The 13,772-nt window shown below is 36.6% G+C and overlaps 1 pseudogene; it reads left to right on the top strand.

Moving 5' to 3' along the window:
* The first annotated feature begins 1,163 nt into the window (after positions 1-1,163).
* On the top strand, positions 1,164-12,637 carry LOC149144214 (iron-sulfur cluster assembly SufBD family protein ABCI8, chloroplastic pseudogene; annotated as a pseudogene).
* Positions 12,638-13,772: the final 1,135 nt, after the last annotated feature.

Genomic DNA, 13,772 nt, shown 5'->3' with positions numbered 1-13,772 from the left:
GTCTCTGTTCTTCCTTTTTACTAAAGAGGATTTTTGTTCTTATGGGTAAATAATTTCGAGGGTTTATATGATCAAAGCATAAATTTCATCTAGAGTTGAGGGTTTAATGACTATGATAAGGGCAAGGTCATTAGCGTGGATATTTTGGTAATTTGTACATGGGTATGAATTTGGACTATGTTCTTCCTTTTTACTAAAGAGGATTTTTGTTGTTATGGGTAAATAATTTCGAGGGTTTGTAATTTGTACATGGGTATGAATTTGGACTATGTTCTTCCTTTTTACTAAAGAGGATTTTTGTTGTTATGGGTAAATAATTTCGAGGGTTTATATGATCAAAGCATAAATTTTATTTAGAGTAGGGTTTAATGATTATGATATTTTGGTAATTTGTACATGGGTATGAATTTGGACTCTGTTCTTCATTTTTACTAAAGGGGATTCTTGTTCTTATGGGTAAATAATTCAAAGCATAAATTTTATTTAGAGTTGAGGGTTTAATGATTATGATATTTTGGTAATTTGTACACGGGTATGAATTTGGACCTTGTTCTTCCTTTTTACTAAGGAGGAATTTTGTTCTTATGGGTAAATAATTTCGAGGTTGTATATGATCAAATCATAAATTTTATCTAGAGTTGAGAGTTTAATGATTATGCTGATGTAGATCGCCAACAATTCATCAAAAGACAATGCACAAGTAAGCATTTTGCATGTCCTTATTGTACAAGGGGTTTAATGATTATGATAATGCACATCTTGATTACGTCCAACAATTCATCAAAAGGCAATGGACAAGTAAGCATTTTGCATGTCCTTATTGTACAGATCAGTTTGCTCCTCCCTAACTTTTCTAGGGTCAGAATGCATGAAATTTTAATTTTTCTTTTCACCTTTCTTTTAGTGGTTGATTGTTTGTGTAATGGAATCTATCATGCCCAAATTAAAAGGCCCGATGCAAGAAAATTTTTCGGTAGGATGCAAATGCTAGACCTTCCTCAAACTTTGTTACATGAAATTAAAATTTCTTGTAATCATGAACATAAAATATTTTATGTTTCATCCTTAGATTCTCATCTCAATGCCTACAGTTTTAAACCATGTTACTATATTTTAAGTAGAATATACTTAGATCCATTAAACCTTACAACTCTCCAAAGCTTATGTTAATTTCAGCTAAAAACAAGGAACCTGAATGACTTTTTCAATTTAGATTCAATTTTTACAAACAATGATTACAAATGGAAGAACTCAAATGGTCTGATAACTTTACCCACCCATCAATTTCCAAGACCTTTGGTATTATTCTGAACCTAAACAAAGAGAGTAGAAGAAGCAGAGGAGCCTGGATGAAGTGGACCCTGACATGCTTGATACTTTCCAAAAGTTGGGCATGCCCTTGACTAGAAGAAGAGATTGGCCAACGTTGTTGTAGATGTTGTTTTTGACAGTGTTTTCATTGCTACCATGCATAGGTAGACTCTATAGGTAGTTGAGGTTATCTTTTGTTCATTATAAAAGGTAATTCAAGAGTATCTTTATCTGGTTATGAAGTAGCTTGGTAGGGTTGTTCCTCCTGCTCATAACTATTACGTTGCATTGTATTTTTATTTTTTTATTGATAGCTCCTTCTATTAAATCTCCAAGCACATTTTGTCACCCATGGAAAAATCCACTTATTTCAGGATGAATGAGATGGAGACCAGGCATTTTGAGAGGACCCTTACTTTTGTAGATGAGAGGAGTTTTGTGAGGTGAGAGGATTTATGTGACATATATTGAAGGATGTACTATACCATTATATGACACCAATAATCTACATGCCACAATAGTGGATCTCTATTGCACTGAGGGAGCAATGATAAAGTATTCCACTGTAAAGAATTGGTATGTCGGGGACGAGGAATGCAGATGTGGGATTTATAATTTTATTACGAAAAGAGGTTTGTGCGATGGAGACAAATCAAGGATTTCATAGACCTAAGTAGATACTGGTTCAACAATCACTTGGAAATACTCAAGGATTTTTTTGAAAGGCGATGATGCAATTGGATAGTTTTATTCTGTTGCCCTGAAAAATAACTATCAATAAGTGGGGGGACAAAGATAATCCATATAGGGAAGAATTTTAGTAGTAGGATTCTTTCTAAAATTACATCTATATGCAAGTCAAGGGACTACTACAGAGGATTAGTGTAGGTGCACCCAAATTATCACAATGCAAGGAATTTTTCACAGTGTGATTTGATGCTCATCGGTGACCAGGAAGTTGCAAATACTTATCATTACGTTCAAGTAAAATTGGGTTTGATTCTAAAGTCTCTAATTTCATTTATTGATAGTCCTTCTTGTGTCCTTGTCTCTCTTAATTTCACTGCGGTAGGATTGGAATGGGTTAAAAAATCATGCATATCATTGAGTAAAATAGACACCCACATGTCACTAGATGTCATTGTGTATACTCTTTGTTTTTTATACAATTAGAAGTGAGAAATATGATGTGTGAACAACTAAAAATCCTAGCATGCATGATGAATCCAGTCTTAGCATGGAAATCAAAACCAATAATCATAAAATATCAATAAATTTGTGACATGGAGTAAAAAACACAATAAAAGATTCTAAGCCAACGTTGTCTATTTAGTGCAAGATACTACTAATATTTCATAATTTTCAAATATGGTGGATGTCATGAAGATTCCCTCAAGCAAAGTTACTGACTTGAAGATAAGATGGTCAATGCAACTATTTACTTCAAATAGGTTAAATTTAGGTAATTAAAACAAGCTTGAAAATCACTAGAAACACAACCCATGTTAATTTTTATTTTTGTTAAGCTTGGAAGGACCTTTCATTTTCTATTTATAATGGGAAAATATACACCACATAGATTGGCTAGGTGGCCTCAACTTGCCCAATGGGAAACCAATTTTGTTGGCCACCTATCCTCATTGTAGGCCATCCAAAAACAATAGAGTTTCAATCTCTCTAGCCAAGCTATATATGCCTCTGTTTCATGACTAGACTCTATATATCTATCTATCCTTATACTTTCATAACTAAAATTAAATTCTAACTGCATACATAATGAAATTAAACATGGTAAACTCACTATCCATTATGCTCCTCCTACGTCGATTCCACAGGTGCAGGATCCTTGACAGTTGCTTCGGGCATCTCAGACAATTCCAGGATGCATGGAATGTGTCTTTCAACTCTGTCCAGTCTAATGTCCTGCTTATGAAGCTGAAATTGAATTCTCTGCAGATCGTGTTTGTAACTCGGCATCCCTTGGAGAGAAACTGCTATCCCCACCAAGATTTGTTCCATGGCTTTACCCAACAGGATTTTCATTAGCTAGTAGAGGTACAATGTCTGCTTGAATTGGTTTATCCTTCCTCTGGTATTCCTAGGGTTCGAGGCGAGTGTCCTCCAATTCTCCATATCCTCCTTTGTCTCACTGCCCTGCTTAATTCCTCTTCCCATTCTTCTAGCAAATTCTGGATGCCTTCATATGTTCCCTCTCAGTATGTCGCGGCTAGTTCACTGGTAAGATGATCTACCAATTTCCTTCCTCTGCGGGGCTCTGATGTGCTCGGGTCCTTAACCTTTTGAGGCTCCCAGCCCCGTCTTCCATGTCCCCGTCCTATCGCTAAACGATCCATATCAACACTATTTGATGCATGTTCACAAGAAAGATTTGTTAATCGAGAGCACTATAACATATTATAGAATTGGTTACTGTCCTCACTAGAATTGTCGTTGTTGTCATTCTCCCCGTTCTTTGCCTTTTTCCATTTGCTAACAGTACCGGGGGTAAGATGGCCGAAGGGCCAAACTCCATGTCCCTTCTAACTTCTCATTCCTCCCTCCCCATTGACTCACATACTCAGTGTGGTTGACAATCCCAAGCCAAAGCCATGCGAGTGAGCCTAGCCTCAGCCCGAAAAGTTTCCCTCCATGGAGTGCAGTCCCTTTCCCCTCTGCCCAGTAAGCCAGACCAATTCCTATGCCCTTATCATGCCTGACATCACCCACAAGGGTCCTAGCTAGTCTCTTAGCACAATAATTTCTCCCAGTTCCCCAGAATTTGTCGTGGATATGGTAGTTGGTCCATCCTCCTACCTAACATACTCACCGACCCTCGCTACCCTCAGCCTCATATGCCAAGCTTCTACCTACTAGACCCCAACGACTAGCCCCACTCAGCCCAAAGTGTGCAAATCCTAGGTTACCGTTGCCACACAATGCAAGGTCCACATAGCCAAAGGCAAGGTAAATTCTCAACAAGATCAAAATAAAGACGCATATCCATACTATTGCAGCTCAACGCCTCCTCCATTTCCCCCAACATTTCCCCTAATTACCCTTCCCAAGTATCTCCCTCTCCCCCTCAACAAAAATTAAACCAAGTTGACATTGCTCCAAGGTTGATTCTGTCGGTGCCATCGCCTTCCCTTGCTTATGTTCCAACTCCTTACTCCACAAGCCAAATAACAATCCTTACTCGTCTATCTCGCCTTAATTTCTATACATCCTACCTCTCCCTTGCAATCTCTTCCACCTTTCCCACCACCCTTGCATGTACTCATGCCAAGGGCCGCCGCACCCATCACTTTGAGTGTGTGCGGGATAGTGGTACGTAAATCAACTGTACGCTTCATTAATTCCCGCAAGCACTTCCATCCACCTACATGTTCCCCAATCAGGATACCACCCCTGTTTATTTTAAATAGGCTAAATTTAGGTAATTAAAACAAGTTTGAAAATCACTAGAAACACCACCCCCACATCATTTTATTTCTAGTTGTACAAGATAGTATTGAATAAAATTATGAGCACTTCCATTTAAATTGACCATAAATAAAATAACAAACACAGTTGATGCTTTTAAAAGTTATATCCTCACTAAATATAAGTGACCTGAAATGGGGGTTTGATAACTTGTTATGCTTACAAGAACCTCCCACTCAGTTAAACAAATAAATGATCTAGCTTATATATGACATTTGCGGAATTAAATACTTGAAATAGGTGTATGTTTTCTTTTAACTACTTAAGTGCTTTATGTCCATTTGTTTCTGTTGATATTAAACACATATAACAACCATATAATGCAGCAAATAAACAACCACACATAATAGCAAATTTAATCTAGGAGTTCACCTGAATATCGTGGGCTACGTCTCCTTGAGATTTTGTCATCTTGACTTGGCTCTTTGGGATTATGGCAAAGTTTCTTTTACAAGTTCCACACTTAACTCCAAAGGTTACTGAACTGAACCAATGGGCTTAGAATACCATCTATATCCCTATCATGGCTATCATCACTTTGCAAACAGATGTAAGCTCCCTTAAACTTGACTCCTTCAATTAGTGCACTGAGCTACCCTAAGTTTCTTTATGGCACTAACTCCTTCATAACTATTTAACTATCACTGAAACCTCATCTAGTGTCTCCAACACATATCAAACACTGAAAATAAACTGATAATTTGCTCAAAATGAGCACTGCATCGCCAAACTAGGCCTTCCTCCACGGTTAGCACTGGGCTACCTGAAAGTTCCCTGTAGCATCTCGGCCTTTAGAAGTATTCAAATGCTTCTGCAAATCCCTAAAATTTATTCATAAGGCTCATTACAGTTAGGAATGATTGTTGGTTAACTAAGAACGAGTACTAGTAGCTCCTACAACTGCCTCCAACTCCTAGTGGCCCTTAACTCCAAAATCTCCGTGGATGAAAATCTCTATGAAGATTACTTCTTCAGCTTCTCTGGACTATTCCATTGGCTTCAGAAGGCTCCAATTAGCATAGCTAGCCTCTTGTTTCACTCTCTCTAGTCGAAAACTTATCTTGGAGTGCATTTAGTCAATATCCCCTAAGGATACTCCACCAAATTTGGTGAATTGCACTTAACTCTGGATAAAATGGCATATCCACCTAAATTTATCTGCTCTGCCAAGCTGACCGTCGGAGGTGAGCCGTTACATTAAATTTCTGGCGTGCATATGGGGCGGGGCAGTATAAACCCAACAATTAAGGATAATGTTGTGGTCGTATTAATGTGCAACCGCGTGTCAATTGTTTGCAACTGGCGGTTAATTCGACATCGTTGGAACATGTGAACAGTTTTTGGGGACCGTTGCAGGTAAGACCGCTGGTGGTACTAACCCCCAATCCTCTGACCATTACCAAATAAATATGCGCCGCAACCATTCCCTGTTAAGAAACACCGTCGGGCCAGTTGGTACAACATTGTCTTGTCTTGCCAGAGGTCGCAGGTTTGATTCCATTGAACCTATAAAAAATTTTACATAACCATTCCAGGGCCACGTGGCAGCCCGTCGGCACCTAATTGGTCTCCAAAATGGAATATTTTAGGGAATATTTCAAGGAATATTCCTTGGAATATACTTTTTTTAATATTTCCAAAAAAAATATTAATCTTGGTCAAATGTCCATAAATCGCAGTTTACTCGACTTTTCAAATTGTGATAACTCCTTCATACGGTGTCGATTTTTCGAACCATTCACGGTAATGCAATCAGGAAGACAAGATATATCCGATCGCTCAGGTTTGACACTTTTTTGAACACTTTATGATCCGGATCTTTGGGGGAGGCCCCCAAGATCTAAAATATAGAAATGGATCTTAGGGGAGAGGACCCCAAGATCTAAAAAATTGAAATACTAGAAGAAAAAGACTAGAATGCCCAATAATCAAAACCACAAAGAATTTTTTATTAAAACAGAGAATAATTGTAAAAGCTACATTGTGGTGGACAAATTGTCCTTTTACAAAATGTGACTTGTTACTTATAGTATTTTTCAGTTACAATACCACGGGTCAATTCCACAAGTGAATGAATACCATGGGTGGATGTCACAATACCACGGGTTAATTCCATGGGTGAATGAATACCATGGGTGGATGTCACAATACCACGGGTCAATTCCATGGTTGAATAAATACCATGGGTGGATGTCACAATACCATGGGAAAATACCATGGGTGAATGAATACCATGGGTGGATAAATACCATGGGTGGATGCCACTTACAATACCATGGGTTGATGCCATTTTCCATTCGGATCACTTTGAAATTTGAGCTATCACTTAGGTCATGGATCAATATCTGATCACTCCTCCCCATTAGGAATCTTTTGGACCCCAAAAGATTGATATACTGATTTGTACAGTAGATGAGAGTACAACACCATCTTATTTTAGCTTCCATACACTTTTATTGCATGGCTAGTGCCTTTGAACAAAAATTCAAAGGTAGTCAACACTTCCCTTCCTGGATGCGCTTGTCCTCCTGTTAAGAACTGTCTTCCTTGAACCCATTCAGAAGTTGAGAAGTTTACAGAAGGTAACTGAACATCGCTTCCTTGATCATCGACCCAAGGTGGCTTAAACAAACGTGAGATTACATCATAAATATATGCATACTTAACTGAAATTTGCATATGTGCCAATGAAAGTATGTTTTGTTGTTGTCAAGTAGTCAAACCACTTCTTACCAAGCCACTTCTATGGTGACTTTTGCTGCTGCAAATATTCTTCTAACATCTTGTCAAAAACAACATAATGCAAGAAACAACTTGAAAACATAAATTCACATCATGTGAATCATCATCATGTCTGTTACATCTTGTGTGCAAATGATCGACTAAATCACAAGCCAATAAAAACATACCTTTTTCAAACAACTGACTGTCCAAGTCAAGCATGTACAAAAAGAACTTGACGATTTTTTTTCAAAGTAGAAAGAATTCCACCTCTTGTGAAACACTTCATCATTGTCTCCTTTTTTAATCTTGGAGACAAAATCAACCTTTCCTAGTCGATATGACACTACATGCATGTTTAAACAAAGCAATCAACCATCAAGTCAATTACACATACATGTTCAAATACAATGAAATCATCAACATTCCTTTGTTCATACATACCATTCTCATGCATGTATTCCATTCTTCAACTTTCTCTCAAGCACAATCATAAGTACAAGATCCTCAATCATATGTAAATGTACTTACAAAGCTGAAATGAACATATTTTTTCTGCAATAAAGCGAGTTTCATACTCAACTTTTTCCATTCACCTTTTTGGTAAAACCCTATAACTTGCATTCCATTGGCAAAGAAATCAAAATACATGCAACTTTAATTGGATAAGAAATCTAACCATTTCTTACCAATCCACATCAAAGGTGCTTCCTTTAACTGCACATCGACATCAACATGTGAATCATCCTGAAACACATCAATTATGGAAACTTCCTTTCCATTCCCACCATTCTCTTTTTCCACTTTCTTCAAATTTCATGGAAGCATTGTTGGATTCAAAAGCCAACACTTTTCAGCAATATGTCCTTGCTTATGGCAATAATTGCAACACATGGTCATCTGATTTATAGCATAATTTTCCTTGTCCAATGGACCTTTGGCTTCTTGCCTCCTTTTCTTCAAAAGTTTATTGTATGTGGCCATTTTCTTCCAACATCTAGAAACACTATGGTTAACCAACCACAAAAGGAACATATCGTTTTTGTCTAATGCTTATGTGGAAATTTACCATGCTTAACATAATCGAAAGAAATGTGATTTAAATCAAATTTATACCTTTCCCTTTCACATTTGTTACCTTCATGAGAAGGTGAATCAAATGAAGAAGTGGCTCCTTTCGGAACACCATCAATCTCTTCAATGATTTTAGAGCTTTCACAACTCCCTTGTTCGAGTGCATGCTTATGAACACCTTCTTCTTGAAAAGTATGTTTCAAACAATTTCATTCCCCATGAATATAATCTTTACAAACTTGAGGTAGAGAACCTAAAATGAAACTCCTTCTAGGAACTATTTCAATTGCCTTCATGGTTGCTTTGGAACATTCTCCATAAGATTGTCCATAGCAAGACCCAAATACTTAGGCCTTTCCTCAACCATTATTGGCTCAACAATGCCTTGTGCATGTTTTCCCAATCCTTTTCCTTCGTATCCCATTTTTGACATCAACTTGGACTCTATGCCTCTTGTATATTTTTCAAACGAACCAACATAAACATTCTTATAGGAAAATGAAGACAAACTAGGATTGTTTACCTCTTTGTCAAAATAATGCTTAAATAAGGCTTCTTTGGCAACAAGGAGCTATGTCTCCAACTCATGCATCATTTCTAGGTTCATATTTGCAATATGAAGTTGGCTCTCCATTTCCTGCAACTTGTCAAAAACAACTGCTTCTCTTCCTTCATGGAATTCAACTGCTCTCGAAGTTTTGTGCTCTTTCGTTCATCTTCATGCATTTGTTTCACCATATCCACCATGATGAACAAGTATAGCTTCATGTCTTCATCAAAGAATCTTCTGAAGGAGGAGGATTTTTAAAACTCACTTGTAGAAGTTGTCATTATAGAAATGAACAAAATAACTTCAACAAAATTCACAAAGCTTTCAAAATCTATTGACAAAATTTCTGAACTAAATGGCTGTAGAGTCGAACTCTTATTCAAGCAGCATTTTGCAAACAAACCCTCTTGTGCTTCAAGTTTTGCCTTGAGGTCCTTTGGGTAAGGAAATGCCTTTAGCCCTTCTTCCTTCTTGTCATTTCCTGGACTTATCTATCAGTAGCTTTCCCTTCACCTTCGCAAACACAAGCAACAATTAGTTTATAAACAGTCAAACATTCAAATCCTTTGTACCGTTTAAACACCTTTCAAGTCAAACAAGCAACTTATTGCTCTGTCAATAAAGAAACTTGCTCTGATACCATCTAATCTGAAATGGGGGTTTGATAACTTGTTATGCTTACAAGAACCTCCCACTCAGTTAAACAAATAAATGATCTAGCTTATATATGACATTTGCGGAATTAAATACTTGAAACAAGTGTATATTTTCTTTTAATTGTTTAAGTGCTTTAAGTCCATTTGTTTATGCTGATATTAAACACATATAACAGCCATATAATGCAGCAAATAAATAACCACACATAACAACAAATTTAATCTAGGAGTTCACCCGAATATCGTGGGCTACGTCTCCTTGAGCTTTTGTCATCTTGACTTTGCTCTTTGGGATTATGGAAAACTTTCTTTTACAAGTTCCACACTTAACTCCAAAGGTTACTGAACTGAACCACTGGGCTTAGAATACCATCTATAACCCTGTCATGGCTATCATCACTCTACAAACAGATCTAAGCTCCCTTAGACTTGACTCCTACCCTAAGCTTCTTGATGGCACTAACTCCTTCAAAATTATTTAACTATCGCTGAAACCTCATCTACTATCTCCATCACATATCAGACACTGAAAATAGACTAATCAATTGCTCAAAGTGAGCACTGCATCCCAAATTAGGCCTTCCTCCACGGTTGGCACTAAGCTGCCTGAAACTTCACTGTAGCATCTCAACCTCTAGAAGTCTTCAAATGCTTCTGAAAATACCTGCAATGGATTCATAAGGCTCATTACAGTCATGAACGATTGTTGGTTCATTGAGAACGAATACTGGTAGATCCTACAATTGCCTCCAACTCCTGGTGGCCCTCAGCTCCAAAATCTCCCTGCATGAAAATCTCTATGAAGATGACTTCTTCAGCTTCTCTGGACTATTCCATTGGCTTCAGAAGGCTCCAATTAGCCTAGCTAGCCTCTTGTTTCACTCTCTCTGCTCGAAAACTGCTCTTGGAGTGCATTTAGTCAATATCCCCTAGGGATACTCCGCCAAATTTGGTGAACTGCACTTAACTCCGGATAAAATGGCATATCTGCCTAAATTTATCCGCTCTCCTAAACTGACCATCAGAGGTGAGTCGTTACATTAAATTTCCAGTGCACATATGGGGTGGTATAACCCTGGCAGTTAAGGATAATGTTGCGGTCATATTAATGTGAAACCGCGTGTCAATCATTTGCAACCGGTGGTTAATTCAACATTGTTGGAACATGTGAACGGTTTTTGGGGACCGCTAGTGGTCATAACCCCCAATCCTCTGACCGTTACCAAATAAATATGCATCGCAACCATTACCTGTTAAGAAACACCGTCGGGCGGAGTTGGTAGAGCGTTGTCTTGTCTTGCCAGAGGTCGCGGGTTTGATTCCGTCGAACCTATACAAAATTTTACATAACCATTACAGGGCCACGTGGCGACCTCCAAGCTTGCCACGTGTCAGCACTTGATTGGTCCCCAAAAGGGAATATTCTAGGGAATATTGCAAGGAATATACTTTTTTTTAATATTTCCAAAAACCAAATTAATCTTGGTCAAATGTCCATAAATTGCAGTTTACTAGACTTTTCAAATTGTGATAACTCCTTCATACGGTGTCGGTTTTTCGAACCATTCGCGGCACCAAAATCAGGAAGACACGATATATTTGGTCACTTAGGTTCGACACTCTTTCGAATACTTTGAAATTTGAGTTATCAGTTAGGTCATGGATCAATATCTGATCAATAAGATATGACAAGGATGTCTGATAATTTTAAAGGCTATACCCATCACCAACTATAAGATAAGAGTTAATGAGATGAGAAAAATTTTGCCTTGATATAACATGTAAACGTCATATTACTTATAACTCATGCATATTGTATCAATTGTGCATATGTTAATTTTATAACTTCAATCTAGGTAATTTTTTACATTTAAATTGTCAAATATGTAGAAGTTACATTACACTAGCTTAACTCCGCACACAAATAAAATATCATAAATATGGCAGGGTAATGAGTAAGCATTTTCACACTGTTTTAAAATTTCCCCTTGGTTGGTGAAGAACCAATTCAATGTTATTTTTGGTGGAGTATTAAGTTATTAACCAAAGATAAAGAAAATGTTAGTCTCTTAAATGACTGAAAAAAAGGATATTTAGATTGTTATGTAGAAGTTACATTTCACGTATCTACCCTTACGTAACTATAATATTCCAACTCCATTTTTTATATAGAAGTTACATTTCATGTAGCTATAAAAGTTACATTTACGTGTTTTAGATAGAAGTTACATTTTACATAGCTATATCTACCCTAACATAACTATGATATTCCAACTCCATTTTTTTCACACTTTTCAACATTTTAAAGATTTGTCTATTTTAGTGTGATTGATGATGATGATGATGATGATGGTTAACGTCCGCTGAGACCAAATAATGGTCTATCGGACCTAAAGAAACAAATTATCTATTTTGATTTATGCAATTAAATAGTTGATATTGTTTAAGACATCTCCTATTTCCAAAATTTTGAATTCCTAAGTGGGATATTGGGTAGGTTTTTGTTACTATCATATATCATGTTTTAAGTACATGGTCTTTAATAATTCACCCAAGAGACTTTAGGAGAAACCTTGAATTGCATGCTTGTTTCCATTATACATCTAATATTTGCAACCTTTTCCACGGGAAGAACCCAATAGCCCATGTTGAACATGAAGCAAGTACCTAAAAAATTGGGGAATATCAGTTATTCTATTTCTAGAGGGGGATAGATCGAGAGAATGCAATGAAAACTCTCATAAATGGCTTTTGTCAGGTTGTATTTAATGAAATCCCACTATAATTTGTTGCTAAAGTAAATAAATTGATGAATTTGAAGCTTGAAGGTAGTGTTGAATAGGTGTTGCAAGATATATCTATAATATTATCTACCTACATGATTCTAATGCCATGAGATGGTGTCTCAATAACACTATTGTCCAGTGACGGGTGCTAGATGTAGATAGCTTTCTCGTGTCCAAGAGGTAAATCGTATCATTATATTTCTATGAAATATCGGAATGTATTCAAAGTTTGTCTCAGGTAAGGAAATATGTATGTACTCTTGAATTTATCTATGTTATAATAAGATCAAGAATAAAGTTGTCATTGAAAATAATTGGGATCTACCATGTAAGTTTACTTTACTACATGGAATTCTTGATTTGTTAGATCCCAACTAGTTAGGGTTGAATTTATTTTTGTTGTAATGAGATTAAGAATAAAGTTGTCATTTTAATCAGTGAGTCTACTATGTAAGATTTATTGACTACATGAAATTGTTTATTTTTTAGAGCCCAACTTATTAGGATTATGAAGAGTCCTATTTCATGAAAATATTTATGAATGCTCTATTCTTGCTCAAAGAATTACACATTACAGAAAGGTGGAAAATAAATGAGATGCAGCTAAATGGTTTCTGTTTTAAAATGTGTGGAGGGAGTATAAAATCATTCTCAGTGGCATTCAAATATTTTGGAGCACCCATTAAATTGCTTCATTTTCCTCCTAATTAATTCCATTTCTACTATCCCAATGCCTCTAGAATTCTTTCTCCAACGTGATCTCTTAACTATCTTGGAGGGAAATTGATTACTTGATTGGAACCCACTGATTACAATTTGATTAGGAGAAAGGGATGAGAAAGCTTCATATTCTTCAATATATTTCGTAAGTTAAAATCATATCGAATGATTTCCATTCTGTTTAATTGATAAAACAATCACTCAAGCATTTGCTAGGATTTTGAAACCTTTTTCAATGATTTTTTATTTTTTTTTAAAGTTATGTTATCAATTAAAGAAATTAAGGAAAATGTGAAAATGATACAATGGAAGGATTTTCTGTTTTAGCATTTAAGAATGCCTTGCTAATGTGAAGGGCTTGGTATTTTCTTGAGTCAAGATTAGTCGCATTTGACTTCCTCGCATTTCTTTTAATTCCATTTTTGTTGTGTTTATATTGCTATCCTTGAAGTTGGTGATCTAATGTGTGTG

This window comes from Pinus tabuliformis, chromosome X (assembly GCF_031772625.1).
Source record: "Pinus tabuliformis cultivar Carrire ecotype Pingquan chromosome X, CPIR1, whole genome shotgun sequence".
Classification (NCBI taxonomy): Eukaryota; Viridiplantae; Streptophyta; class Pinopsida; order Pinales; family Pinaceae; genus Pinus; species Pinus tabuliformis.
Note: the sequence above shows the minus strand (reverse complement) of the source record. Positions and strands in the feature narration are given on the sequence as shown.